The sequence below is a fragment of the Rousettus aegyptiacus genome, unplaced genomic scaffold (assembly GCF_014176215.1).
Source record: "Rousettus aegyptiacus isolate mRouAeg1 unplaced genomic scaffold, mRouAeg1.p scaffold_m13_p_10, whole genome shotgun sequence".
Taxonomy (NCBI): domain Eukaryota; kingdom Metazoa; phylum Chordata; class Mammalia; order Chiroptera; family Pteropodidae; genus Rousettus; species Rousettus aegyptiacus.
The window spans coordinates 73,280,300-73,295,085 of NW_023416285.1; the positions used below are offsets into that span (position 1 = coordinate 73,280,300).

At 35.3% G+C, this 14,786-nt stretch overlaps 1 protein-coding gene and 1 pseudogene across 13 annotated transcripts in view; both read right to left on the reverse strand.

Annotated features, from left to right (window-relative positions):
- Positions 1-14,786, reverse strand: part of N4BP2 (NEDD4 binding protein 2) — a 91,747-nt gene that overhangs the window by 16,104 nt on the left and 60,857 nt on the right. The window lies entirely within an intron of this gene.
- Positions 1,734-1,852, reverse strand: LOC118609200 (annotated as a pseudogene).

Genomic DNA, 14,786 nt, shown 5'->3' on the forward strand with positions numbered 1-14,786 from the left:
CAAATTTCAAAAAGTAGAACTCTTCCAGATCACGTTCTTGTACCCCAAAATAGAACAGAACAAAATAAACAATAACCTTTCCTCTACCACCACCACCAAAGCCTTCAAACCATTTAGAAAATTAAGTACTCTTGGATAAATGAGAAAATCAAACTGAATTATAAATTTAGAAAATAATGAAAATGAAAATACTGTATTTCAAAATCAGAAACATTAAAGAGAAAAGGTCATACCTTCAAATGTATGTTATTAAAGATTAAAAGGAAACTAACCAAAAAGTTAAAAACATATCAAATTTTAAGAGAAAGGAACCATCAGAAATAAAAAGGGGAGGATTCTTTTTGCATACACAATTAGAAAAAGCTGGCTAAAAATTAGGCCGACTGAATGGAGAAAAGAAACTATTGCAGACTGCCTCAGAACTTAAAAAAGCCTTTTCCCCTAAGTGAAAATAAAACTATGTAAAAGGATTTAGATAAATAGATCAACCTATGATGTTGTTTAGGGGTCACCCCAATTCTTTAAGGCCGTAGTCCCCAACTTTTTTGGCACCGGGGACCAGCACTCCTTTGAGAATCTAATGCCTGATGATTTGAGGTAGAGCTGAGGCAGTGATGCTAGTGCTGAGGAGCAGATGCAAATAGAGATAAAGTTTTACTTGCTTGCCCACCGTTCACCTCCTGCTGTGCAACCCAGTTCTGGTCCAGTGTGGACCAGTACTGGTCCGTGGCCTGCGAGTTAGGAACCCCTGTTTTAAGGTATTAAAAATGGCTATTCTTATTTTAAAAGGGGGAAAGTCATTTGGAACTTGACTTGTCAAGGACAGATATAAATTTTAAATCCCTCCACAGTAAAGTTTGTAAGTAATTTGTTTTATAAACTAGTGAGTTTTTCTCATGGTTTGTTTGTGTTTTTCTATGTGTATCTATATATATGTTGTAAATGTGAGAAAATTTTCTACCTTTAGATGGTATTGTTAAAATTAATTTAAAGGCAAACACTTACAAAAATGGTATTGTTAAAATTAATTTAAAGGTAAGCACTTACACAAATTCTCAGAAATAAAGAAACTAACTCAAATGTTCTTCAAGTTCATCTGATCTAAGATTAATCCTTAGTAAATAAAAGCTAGCTTAAGTTTGTTGGCTTAAGTAAAACAGGTATATCTTTATTTTGTCTGGGTTTTAAAAAAATAAGTCCATGTTAATAACTGACTTCTATGTCTCTAAAATATACTTCTAGAGGTTATAAAATGTCTTTATAAATCTACTAAGCTAAAGAATGCTAATTGCTTATTTCTTAGTTTTCATGAGATATTGAGGTTTTAAGGGTTAAAATCTCAAAATATATAGAAATAACTTTGCAGTGGTTCAGAAGGGCCCCTGGGACACCTCAAAAGATTTGAAATTACATGGGAACCACTGTAAAATAAGTGATTAAAAACTCTGGAGTATACTGTATGGGTAAATAATGGTTATAAGTGAAACAAACAGCCAGGGCTATAGAAAGAGGGCTGTAGAAAGAGGGCCACTCAGTTCTTCCATGCTCCCTGGTTCTCTCTTTTTCAGTTTTTGCATTCCTACAATCATCACAATGCATTAACCTTGACATAGATGAAAGAACTTTTATTTATTTTACTTTTTTTTTATTTTTTAGGCAAGGCAACCCTTGGTTGACCTCACAGATTACAAAGACCTTGTCATCTTACAATCTCTTAATTTTTCTATTTTTTACAACTATAGCACCTGGTCTTCCTAGGTGGTCTCCCATCCAAGTGCTAACCAGGCTCAACCCGGCTTAGCTTCCGAGATCAGATGGGATCGGGCTTGTTCAGGGTAGCATCGCTGTCAACTAGATGAACTTATGAGCTTATACTATTAAAAGGAGATATCTTACACTATTGCTGAAGTTTGATAGTCACTTCAAGAAAATGTCAACTGGGTAACCACTTCTTTTCACAGTGAGCTCCCAGAAGACAAAGACTTTAAAAGGTCACTGACTGCCACCTGGACATTTTGTTTATTGGAAAGGACATCAAATAAAAGACACTCTCCAGCCTCACTGGAAAGAAACTGATCAGGTGCCTGTGAATGGACATCTATCCCTGTCTATGGACAGCGAAGACTCCTAAAGGATGAGAAGCCACCGACACCAGGTAGACAGCTATCCTGAGACACTGACAAGGCCTATATACCTATGGATTGATATTCAATTCTGAATCCACTTCTGATTGTCATTACTTGTCTGTTAATGATATTATTAGTCATGATAATAGTTATACTTGTTCTTTGGGTTTTTCTATATAGTCCAAATGTTTATGATTACTGAAAGTATAAAATAACTATTAATACTCTTTTATGGCTTATGTAAATATTACACTAGATGCCAAATACAAAAAACTGACAGAGGCAAACTAAGATCATGACAGTTTACGACATATAATTCATCCAGAGTGTTTCTTCACAATAAAGGCCATAAGACCTGACTGCCTTGTACTTATCTACCCTTCTCATTTTGGGAAAATTTGGCCTCAACTCAGACCCCACGAATATAGTACTGCCCCATCCCCAACAGTCAACAAAACAACATCGATACTGAGACTTCCTAGGAATGAGCCTTCCTAGCACTGTGAGACCAAACTATCCTACCAAAAAGCTGGTCACCAATGCATCCTTTGGAGTGATTTATGACCAAAACAGGGAACCGTGGAGAATAAAAGGGGTTGCATGGAAAGCAGCCTCCAGGGTGATGTGATCATAAATTTCTAACTGGGCAGATGATGGTGAGCAGTCATGCACCAGGCAAATAACTTTTTAGTAAAAGGTTTATCTTTGCCTTAACCAAGCTCTGTCCATTGTTTCTGTACATCTAGGTTAACATACCTTTTAAATATTCCATAACCACCCTCAAGAAAGCACATAATCTTGCTAACTATCCTATAATCCAATGCTCACCTTGCCTTTTCACCATTTTCATGTTATCTTCCTTAAGTCCCCTCCTTAATTTCAAATGCATAAAAGAAGCTCAAAACTGTTATTCTCTGGAGCATCTGAGATGTTGCTCATTCATCAGCATATATAGTCGATTTGACTCAAATAAACTTATGAAAATTCCAAAAAAATGAAAAATGAAAATAAAAAGGAATCATCAAAAATAACAGCAAAAGTAAATGTTCAGAGAACATAAAATAGACTTTAATCAATAAACCAAAAGCAAAAACAAGAAATGGAGAAAAGAATATCAGGAAAGGAAAAAGGAATATTACAATTACAAAATAAAGTTTTTAATTATAAAAGAATATTATATACAACTTAACAATAATAAACTTGAAAATCAAGTTTAAAGGTAAAACTTATGTTACTACAGAAAAAAACTACCAGAAAAGACTTGAAAAAGGAAATATCTAAATAAAGCAAGAACCTTAATAAGATAGTGAAAGGTTCTTGAGGCCTCCTTGAAAAGGCATAATCTCAGAACCTTCAAGGTACTAATATATTTAAACTTTCCATACAATAGAAAAAAAAAAGGCAGTCTTTCCAGGTTATTTTATTAAGGCTAATACCTTTAAACACTGAAACCCAAATCTCACAAAGATAGCAAAGAACGAGTGATCACATTTAATTACTGTTGCAAAAATCCTGAAATCGATTCCTACACTGCATTAAAAAAAATAATAAATAGAAATCTGAAGGTAAAGTAGTTTTACTTTAAAAATCTATTATTGTGATTGACATGAAATATACTAGTAAACTAAAGATCTCTATTAGATTCTTAAGAGATTCTAAAAAGACATCTATTCAAAACAATTCTTGCTAAAATAGGAGTTTAAGAAATATGAGATTGAAAGTGTATTATTCAAACCAGAAGCATTTTTAACACACCAAATATCAAAATATACTATTATACTACAATAATTAAAACAATGTGGTGGAAACCCAGACCCAAACAAATAGTTCAATGAAATTAAAGAGTCTTTAAATGTATATTTAGGAATGTAAATATTAGTGGTATATTTTATATCAATGGATAAAGATGATCCATTCATTCCGTTAATCATTTGGAAAAACAATTAAGTTAAATCTCTAAATCATACTATACACATAAAAATGCTAAATTAAATTTTTTAACAATTAAAATAATGAAGAAAATATTTTTATAATATTAAAGAACAGACTTCCTTTTTAAAAAATACATAAAACTCAGAATTAATAGAGGAAAATATTTTATGATAAAACCTAAGAATTAAAACATGTATATAAGCAAAGAGACTATACTGGGTTAATAGATAAGTGTCATAGCAGGAAAAATAATTATAATCTATAACAACAAAGATTACTATACATATTGTATAAAGAGCTCTTGCAAATCTAGAAATATAAAAAAAAGGAAAACAAGCAAAAAGTAAGCAATTAAAAGAAAAAGAAATGAATAAGAAAATAATTCACCTTACAAGTAATCAAGAAAATAAAACTTTAAACGATTAAATATTTTCCTATCAAGTTAGCAAAAATTTTAAAGATTTTTATTATCTAGGTCAGATTACATTATTAGTACATAAAACTAATACACAAAACCTTTATCAGGGGAAATTTAGCATTAGCTATAAAAATTTTAAACGCATGCAGTAAGAACCAGTAATTTTACTTTTATGAACTAGCGTACAATAGCAGTCATCCATGTACGTAAAAATGTTATGTTTAAGGATGCTCAGTACAACATGGTTTCCAATTTTTTTATACTCAAGTCCCTAAATAAGAGCATGTTTAAGTTAATCACGGTACTTTAAGAAATTACTTTAAGAATACTATAGGCTTCTGGTCAAGATGGTGGAGTAGGTAAACACTGTGCTTGCCTCCTATCACAACCATATCAAAATTACAACTAAACTACAGAATAGCTATCACTGGGAGTTGCCTGAAGTCTAGCTAACCAACAGTTTTACACCTAAGGACATACAGAAGAAGCCACTTCCAGACTGGAAGAAGGAGAAGAGAGATGCTAAGGGCTGGTCCTACATGCTCATGAGGTGGTTGAAATTCGGGAAGGATATCTCAGCTGCAGAGGTCCCCCCCCACCCTGGAGAAGTGAGGGGTCCCAGCCCAAAGCTGACCTCCCTAGCTCAAGGTTCCAGTGCCAGAAAGAGAGGTCCTCATAACTTCAAACCAGCAAAGACTGTGGCAGAGAATGAGAGCAGCTAGAAACTGAAGTGTTCCGAAAGCATCGGAAACATGATGGAGTGAGAGACGTCCCTAGATCTCTCTCCTTGAAACAATAACAAGGTGAACATCTAAAACTCAACAAAAAAACACCCAAACTGCACAGCAGCACGTCTAAGCAAGAGATCTGCGCATAAGAGCTACCACATGTCAGAACCCTGGGCGTCAGGCGGTGGACTGAGAGAAATAAAGAAGCTGCCTCTCACAGCCAAAGGTCCTCCCTGCAGGCGGAGGGTGAGGAGTGAAGGTGCAGGAACTTTCCTAAACAGCTTTGCCTGGGACTACTGTGAGCTCCGCATGCTGGGCAGAAGGGCTCAGTCAACAAGGCAGAAGACAGAGAAGTGGGACAGGACCACAGAGAAACAACAGCTGATTTTTACTGGCACTGGTAGTAAAACTGAGGGTGAGCCGCAGGCCCCAACTCCTAATCTAGAGGGCCCCTACCCTCCGAGACTGATCACTGCTAAGCCCTAGGGAAATCTGGGCAAACGCTGCCAAAACTGTTGCTGATACTGAAAGGGACTAAAACTGAGGATAGCAAGCGGGATTGCATTTATAAGAAAATTTTTTAAAAAGACATTTTAGGCTTTATATAAAGCAGGAATCCAAGAGGCTTAGATACCACTTACTGGAAACCTAAAGAAAAGCACTTTCTTTCCAACAGGCTAAAGCGAGACCTTTACATAAGAAACCTTCTTTCTGGAAAAACAGCTGAATACACACCATTAATGCCCAGGCGGAGAAATAGTCCATTAAACACCATGACAAGGCATCTTAGAAAAAAAGAAAAAAATCTCTAGAAAATAAATTTATAGACATGGAAATATGCAAATTAAACGACAGAGAATTCAGGATGGCACTTCTGAAAAAACTCAAATGAATTCTGAAACGTGTCATATCAACAATTTCAGGAATTAAAAAATCAACTAGATGAGTAGAGCAAGGAGATTGAAACCCTCGAAAATAACAGAATAGATCTTCTAGAGATAAAAAACACGCTGCAAGAGTTGAAAAATAAAATAGCAAGCTTGAGAAATAGAGTCAACCAAATGGAGAAAAGGATCAGTGATATCAAAAACAAAAATCTAGAAATAAATCAGAAGGAAGAAGAGAGAAACCAAAGAATGAAAAAGAATGAAAGAGAAATTCAATAATGAGCTGATACCACTAGAAGAAGAAACGTAAGAATAATGGACATTATCAAAGGCGAGGAAAAGTAGCAGGGACTAGAAATCATTTTCAGACAAATAGTGGACAAGAATTTCTCAAGAATTCAAGAAGTCAACAGAACACCCAATTATCTCAACCCCAAAAGGCCTTCACCCACACACATTGTATTAAAGTTATCAAAAATCAACGACAACGACAGAATTCTCAGGGCAGCCAGAGAAAAAGAAGACAAAGAAGACAGTAACTTATAAAGGTAAATCCATTAGATTATCATCGGACTTCTCAGTGCAGACCTTACAAGCCAGAAAAGAATGGAATCAAATATTTAAACTATTGAATGAAAGGAAATACTGGCCTAGAATAATGTATCCAGCTAAGCTCTCCTTTAGATATTAAAGAGAAATTAAGACTTTTCCAGACATACAAAAACTGAGGGAATTCTCCACTAAGAGGCCTGCACTACAGGAAATACTGAAGGGGGATAGCTTACCAAAAATGAAATGATTTAAAAAATACATAAATAGGAATAAAGTCACTATCAGGCAAATAGAAGCAAAGGAGTGCAACCTTTTCCAAGAACAAGGCATTATAAACTCAAATAACAAGAAGAGAATTGTTATAACAAGATAGTAATGAACATTCAGCATACACAGGGACAAACTGAGATAACAATGACTGAAAAGGGGAGGATTCAAAGATACAAATTCACGAAGGGGAATGGAGATAAGGCACGCACAGAAAAAAATGGATGACTGTATACGTATAACTTTCCTTTTCATATTTATAATGGTAACCACACACCAAAGATTCAGAATTGAAATATATAACATAAAACAAAACCAAAATAAAGAAAACAAACACAGAGACAAGGAAGCAATGGAAACACTGAACTACCAGAAAGCAAAAGATAAAATGGCTTTAAGAAAATCTCATATTTCAATAAAAACCCTAAATGTAAATAGACTGAACGTACCAATAAAAGGCACAGAGCTGCAGACTGGATCAAAAAACAAAACCCAAACATATGCTGTCTCCAGAAGCCGCATCTCAGTCTCAAAGTGAAACGGTGAAAAATGATATTCCAAACAAATGCAATTGACAGAAAAGTGGGAGTAGTGGTACTAATGTCAGACAAAATAAAGAAAGATACTGAGGGATACTTCATAATGATAAAGGGAATCATGCACCAAGAAGACATAACACTTATTATGTAAAGCAATTACTAACAGAACTAAAAGGAAAAACAGACCAAACACTATCGTAGTGGGGGACCTAAATACCCCACTGTCGGATATGGACAGATCCTCCAAACAGAAAATCAATAAGAAAATAACATCCTTAAATGACACATTAGACCAACAGGACATAATTGACATTTACAGAGCCTTCCATCCCAAAATAGCTGCTAATACATTCTTCTCTGGTGCACACGGAACATTCTTAAGAATCGACCACATACTGGGACACAAATATGAGAGTTGAAATCATACAAACCATATTCTCTGATCACGAGACTTTGAAACTAGAGATCAACTGCAAAAAGAAAGCAGGAAGAACCACAAATATATGGAGATTAAACAACATGCTACTGAAGAATAACTGGGTCACAGAAGAAATAAAAAGAGAAATCAAGAGATACATAGAAACGAATGATACTGATAGTACAACATATCAAAACTTTTGGAACATGGCAAAAGTGGTCATAAGAGAAAAGTTCATATCATTACAGGCTTATCTCCAAAAACAAGAATGAGCCCAAATAAACAACCTTACGCTTCATCTTAAAAAACAAAGGAAGAACAAATGAAGCCTAAAGTCAGTAGAAGGAAAGAAATAATCAAAATTAGAGCAGAAATAAATGAAATTGAAAACAAAAAAGTGATAGAAAAAGTAGATGCAACAAAGAGCTGGTTCTTTGAGAAGGTTAATAACACTGACAAATCCCTGGCTAGACTCACTAAAGAAAAAAGAGAAAGGTCACAAACAAAATCACAGATGAAAGAGGGGAAATTACAACTAATATTGCAGAAATACAAAGGATCATACAAGAATACTATGAAAAAGTATATAACACCAAATTTAATAACCCTTCAGAAGAAATAGACCAGTACTTAGAAAAATTCAACCTTCCTAGACTGAATCAAAGAGAACTGGAAAATCTAAATAGATCAATCAGCAGTACAGAAATTGAAACAATCATCAAAAACCTACCAAAAAGTAAAAGTTGAGGACCAGATGGCTTCACCAGTGAATTCTACCAAACAATTAAAGAAGATTTAAAATCTATTCTCCTCAAACTCTTCCAAAAAATCGAAGAGGAGGCAATACTTCCCAATTCATTTTACGAGGCCAATATTATTCTGATACCAAAACCTGGTAAAGATAACACATTAAAAAAAACTACAGATCAATCTCTGTCATGAATACAGATGCAAAAATCCTAAATAAGATACTAGTGAACCAAATACAGCAACATATTAAAAAAATTATATATCACAATCAAGAGGACTTCATCCAAGAGGCACGGTGATGGTTCAACATAGGCAAATTGATTAATGTGATACACCACATAAACAATTTTTTAAAAAATCATATGATCATATCAATAGATGCAGAAAAAGCCTTCAACAAGATACAGCATCCATTAATGATCAAAACCCAACAAAATCGGTATAGAAGGAAAGCATATATATAATACGACATCAGATAATACAAGCCATATATGACAAACCCTCAGCCAACATTATTCTTAATGGTGAAAAACTAAAAACCTTTCCTCTGAGATCAGGAACAAGGCAAGGCTGTCCACTAACACCACTGTTATTCAATATAACATTGGAGGTCCTAGCAAGTGCAATCAGACAAGAGAAAGATATAAAAGGTATCCAAACAGAAAGCGAAGAAGTCAAACTGTCACTATTGGTGGAAGGTATGATTCTCTATATAGAAAACCCTAAAGACTCCACAAGAACACTACTAGAAACAATAAGCAACTACAATAAAGTTTCTGGATACAAAATTAATGTGCAAAAATCCACAGCTTCCCTATACTCTAATAATGAAGTGTCAGAAAAAGAAGTGGAAAAAATAATTCCTTTTGCATTTGCGACAAAAACAATAAAATACCTAGAAATAAATTTAACAAAACAAGGACCTATATAATGAAAACTACAATGCCCTATTAAAAGAAATCAAAGAAGATACAAAAAAAAGGAAAGATATTCTGTGTTCTTGGATTGGAAGAATCAACATAGTTAAAATGACCTATTACCTAAAGCATTATACAGATTTAATTTAATCCCCATCAAAATCCCATCGGCACTTTTTAAAGAAATAGAACTGAATATCATCAGATTTGTATGAAAGCACAAAAGACCCCAAATTGCCAAAGCCATCCGAGAAAAAAGAACGAGGCTGGAAGCAGCACTCTGTCAAGTCTTCAAATTATACTACAAAGCAACAAAATAATCAAAATGGCATGGTATTGACAGCAAAACAGACACACAGACCAGTGGAACAGAAACGAGAGTCCAGAAATAAATTCATGTTTATATGGGCAAATAATTTTCAACAAAAAGCCTCAAGCATACAGCAGAGAAAGGAAAGCCTTTTTAATAAGTGGTGCTGTGAAAACTGGAAAGCCACCTGAAAAAAAATGAAACTAGACTGTTGTCTATCACCATACACCAAAATTAACTCAAAATGGATTAAGGACCTGAAACAATAAAATGCATAGAAGAAAACATAGGAACTAAACTCAAGAACCTTGGACTTAAAGAAGATTTTATGAATTTGACCTCGAAGGCAAGGAAAGTAAAAGCTAAAATAAATGGGACTATTTCAAACTAAAAAGCTTCTTCCACTCAGCAAAAGAAACTGTCAACAAAGTAAAAAGCTCACCACTCGAATGGGAAAATATATTTACAAGCAACATCTCCGATAAGGGCCTAATATCCAAAATATACAAAGAACTCATATGACTCAATGACAACAAAAAAACCAAATGATCCAATCAAAAAATGGGCAGAAGACTTTAACGGACACTTCTCCCTAGAAAACATACAAATGGCAAATAAATATTTGAAAAGATGCTCAACATCGCTGGCTATTTGCTAGGGAAATGCAAATCAAAACCACAATGAGATACCATCTCACACCTATTAGCTATAATCAACAAGACATTAATAACAAACATTGGAGAGGATGCGGAGAAAAATAAACCCTCATACAGTGATGGTGGGACTGCAAATTGGTATAGCCACTATGGAAAACAGTATGGAGGTTCCTCAAAAAACTAAGACTTGACCTACCACATGATCCAGCAATCCCTCTACTGGGTATTCACCCCAAAGAATTGAAAACCCATATCTGAAAAGATATTTGCATACCAATGTTCATAGCAGCATTTTTCACGGTGGCCAGGACATGGAAGCAACCAAAGTGCCCTATGGTAGATGATTGGCTAAACAAGCAGTGGTACGTATATACATATATATGGTACATATATGGCTGGACCTCGAGATAATCATGCTAAGCAAAATAAGCCAGACAGAAAAAGTTGAAAATCACATGATATCACTTATATGTGGGATATATACCTAAAAGCAACAAATGAGCAGGACAAACAAACAGAGACTCATGGACATGGACTATAAACTAGTGGTTACCAGAGGACTATAGAGTAGTGGTTACTAGTGGGAGGATGAGGTAGGTAGACGGGATAAACGGGGTCAAATATAGTGGAGTAGGGGGAGGGTGAAGTCGGTAAAGGGATCGAATATATGGTAACTGAAGTATATAACTGTATTAACCAATGTTACCAGGCACATACAAGGAGGAATTGAGTTGTCTGGCTTCAGGGTGAAAATGGAATGTCTGCTTTCTCCCAGGCAGAAGTGCTAGCAGAATCCATTATTTCTTTATTTAGCCCTCCTCCCTCCCTCAGATATCCCATAGCCATATCTGAGTCTCCACTATCCTGGCTAACGCTGGTCACCCAGGCCTGGTGAATCCCTGAGACCCTCTCCCACCCAACTTTCAGGCTGACCCAACTCACTTCCAGTGGCTTTTCCATAGAAACAGCCTGTCTTGGCTTAAGCTGTGGACTCTCCCAAAATCTATCAAAGGTTCACAAAACCTAAACAAGCAGCATCTCCCGGTATCTTTTTCCGAGCAGCCCCAAGCTTGGCACTAGTAGCACCCAGCCTCAGTTCTCAGCTGAGCCTCTCAAGACACTTCCAAGCCCAGCACAGGTGGTGGTCATCTGTGAATTGCTCAGTGACTCATGTCAGGTGGCCCTGGGCAGGGCACAGGCTGCAGCTGAACTTGGCCTGTGGCAAGTACCCTCTTATGAAGCCTCAAGGCTGGCACATCCAGTGGCCAGGTTCAGATTAAGCCAGAGTACCATTTGGGGCCAAATCCGAGAATGACACACCCTTGGGGCAAACTGGGCAGACAGAGCCCTGCTAAAGTGAATCCTGCTCCACAGAATAAGCCTCTGCACAACAGTTCCTCCACTATAGTCACTGACTAGCCCCCACAACCAATTAGCCCTAGGGTCAATCCGTCTCACTAATGTTCAAACAGCAACAAAGGCTCAACTATAACAGAAGAGCACATACAACACATCAAAGGGACATACTTGGAACACGTGGCTCAGGTGATCAGAAAGACTACACCTCTGGGCCCCACAGGACACCTACTACAAAAAGTCCAGGAGACATAAGAGCCCTACCTAATACATAGAAACAAACACAAGGAGGCAGCCAAAATGGGGAGACAAAAACACATTTCTCAAATGAAAGAACAAAACAAAGCTCCAAAAAAACATTAAACAAAATGGAGACAAGTAATCTGCCAGATGCAGAGTTCAGAACACTGGTTATAAAGATGCTAGGTAAACTTAAGGGAAAAGTAGATGAACTTAGGGAGAACTTTAACAAAGAGAAAACATAAAAATGGAGTTAGAAACATTAAAAAAAAAAAAACAGAAATGAGAATACAGTAACTGAAATGAAGAAACACATTACAGGGAAATCAACAGCAGATTAGATGAAGCAGAGGATCAAATCAGCAATTTGGAAGACAAGGTAGCAGAAAACACCCAATCAGAATAGCAAAAAGAAAAAAGTTAAAAAATGAGGAAAAATTAAGAGATCTCTGAGACAACATCAAATGTGCCAACATTTGCATCACAGGGGTACCAGAAGGAGAGAGACCAAAAGATTGAGAACCTATTTGAAGAAATGACAGAAAACTTCCCTAACCTGGCGAAGGAAATAGACATACAAGTCCAGGAAGCACAAAGGGACTCAAAAAGAAAACCCAAACAGGCCCACACCAAGAAACATCATAATTAAAATGGCTAATGTTAAAGACAAAGAAAAAATCCTAAAAGTAACAAGAGAAAGGCAGCTAGTTACTTACAAGGGTATTCCCATAAGAATGTCAGCTGATTTCTCAACAGGCACTTTGCAGGGCAGAAAAGATTGGCATGAAATATTCTAAGTGATGAAAAGAAAGGACCTACAACCAAGACTATTCCACCCGGCAAAGCTATCATTTAGAATGAAAAGACAGATAAAGAGTTTCCCAGACAAGAGAAAGCTAAAGGAGTTCATCAAAACTAAACCAGTATTACAAGAAACATTAGGGGGACTTCTTTAAAAAGACAAAAAAAAAAAAAAAAAAAGGTGAAAATATGACTAATAAAATGGTAATAACTACATATCTATCAACAATTATTTTAAATGTAAATGGATTAAAACATGGAGTGGCTGAATGGATGAGAAAATGAGACGTACTTCAGATCAAAAGACACATACAGACTGAAAGTATGGGAGTGTAAAAAGGTTGCAAGTGGTAAGTTTTCATTTTTTATGGCCAATATTCCATTGTGTATATATATATATATATTCTTTATCCAATTGGAAATAAGTCAGAGAAAGACATACCATATGATCTGACTTATATGTGGAATCTTAAGAATAAAATAAGTAAACAAACAAAACAGAAACAGACTCATAGATGCAGGAAACAAACTGATGGTTGCCGGATGGGGGGTTTAGGAGGCTGAAGGAAAAAGGTGAAGGGATTAAGTAGAAATTAGTAGTTACAAAATAGTCACAGGGATGTAAAGTACAGCATAGGGAATACAGTTGATCATATTGTAATAACTATGTATGATGCAGATACTAGACTAATTGGGGAGATAGCTTCATAAATTATATAAATGTCTAATCACTATGCTGTACACCTGAAACTAGTAAAAACAATATCGCATGTCAGCTGTAATTGAAAAATTTTAAAAAGAAAATGAAACTTTTTTAAACAAAGGTATTTCATGAAAATGGGAGAGGAAAAAAAAAAAGTCACAGTAGCAATACTTATACCAGCAAAACATACTTTAAAACAAAGGCTATAACAAGACAAAAAAAGGCCCAGTAATCCTACTTCTGGGTATTTATTCAAAGAAACTCAAAACAATACTTTGAAGGACTATGTGAATCGGTATGTTCATTGCAGCATTATTTACAATAGCCAAGATATAAAGGCAGTGTGGATATCCATCAGTGAATAAATACATAAAGAAGAGGTGGTACATATATACAATGGAATCTTAATCATAAAAAAATAAAATCTGTACAGCTGCAGCAACATGGATAGACCTAGAGGGTTTATGCTGTGTGGAGTAAATCCAACAGAGAAAGACAAATGCCATATTCCACTTACATGTGGAATCTAAAGAACAAAATAAACAAACAGAAACAAACTTATAATTACAGAGGACATTTTGATGGTTGCCAGATGAGAGGAGTGTTAGGGTGGATGTGTGAAAAAGAAGGGATTAAGTACAAATTGGTAGTTACAAAAGAGTCATGGGGATGTAAAGTATAGCATAAGGAATATAGTCAATAATACTGTAGTAATTATTTATGGTATCAGATGGTACTACATTTATTGGTGTGATCACTCTGTAAGTTAATGTCTAATCACTATGTTGTACACCTGAAGCTAATATATTACATGTCAATTGTAATTGAAAATTATTTATTTTTGAAAATAAGACTGAAGAATGCTCTATAGATTTTAAAAAGAAAAGAGATCACTAAGTACAGACAGGAAAAATAAATACCAGCAAAACTACAAAACAGTACATAAAACACCACCTCTTTTTTGGTGAATTATATATTTGTATATAGGTACAAAAGCAAAGAGGTACACATGTATGTACAATTACTATGAGAAAAAAACTGAGGAGGCATATGAATCAACTGCCACAAACTGCTCACTTTCTACATTATGCACATTGCATTAAATGGTTTATAATATACCTATATTATTTTTGTTATAAGAAAAGTAAAATATTAAAATGTATGACTTATGCATTCAGTGATATCA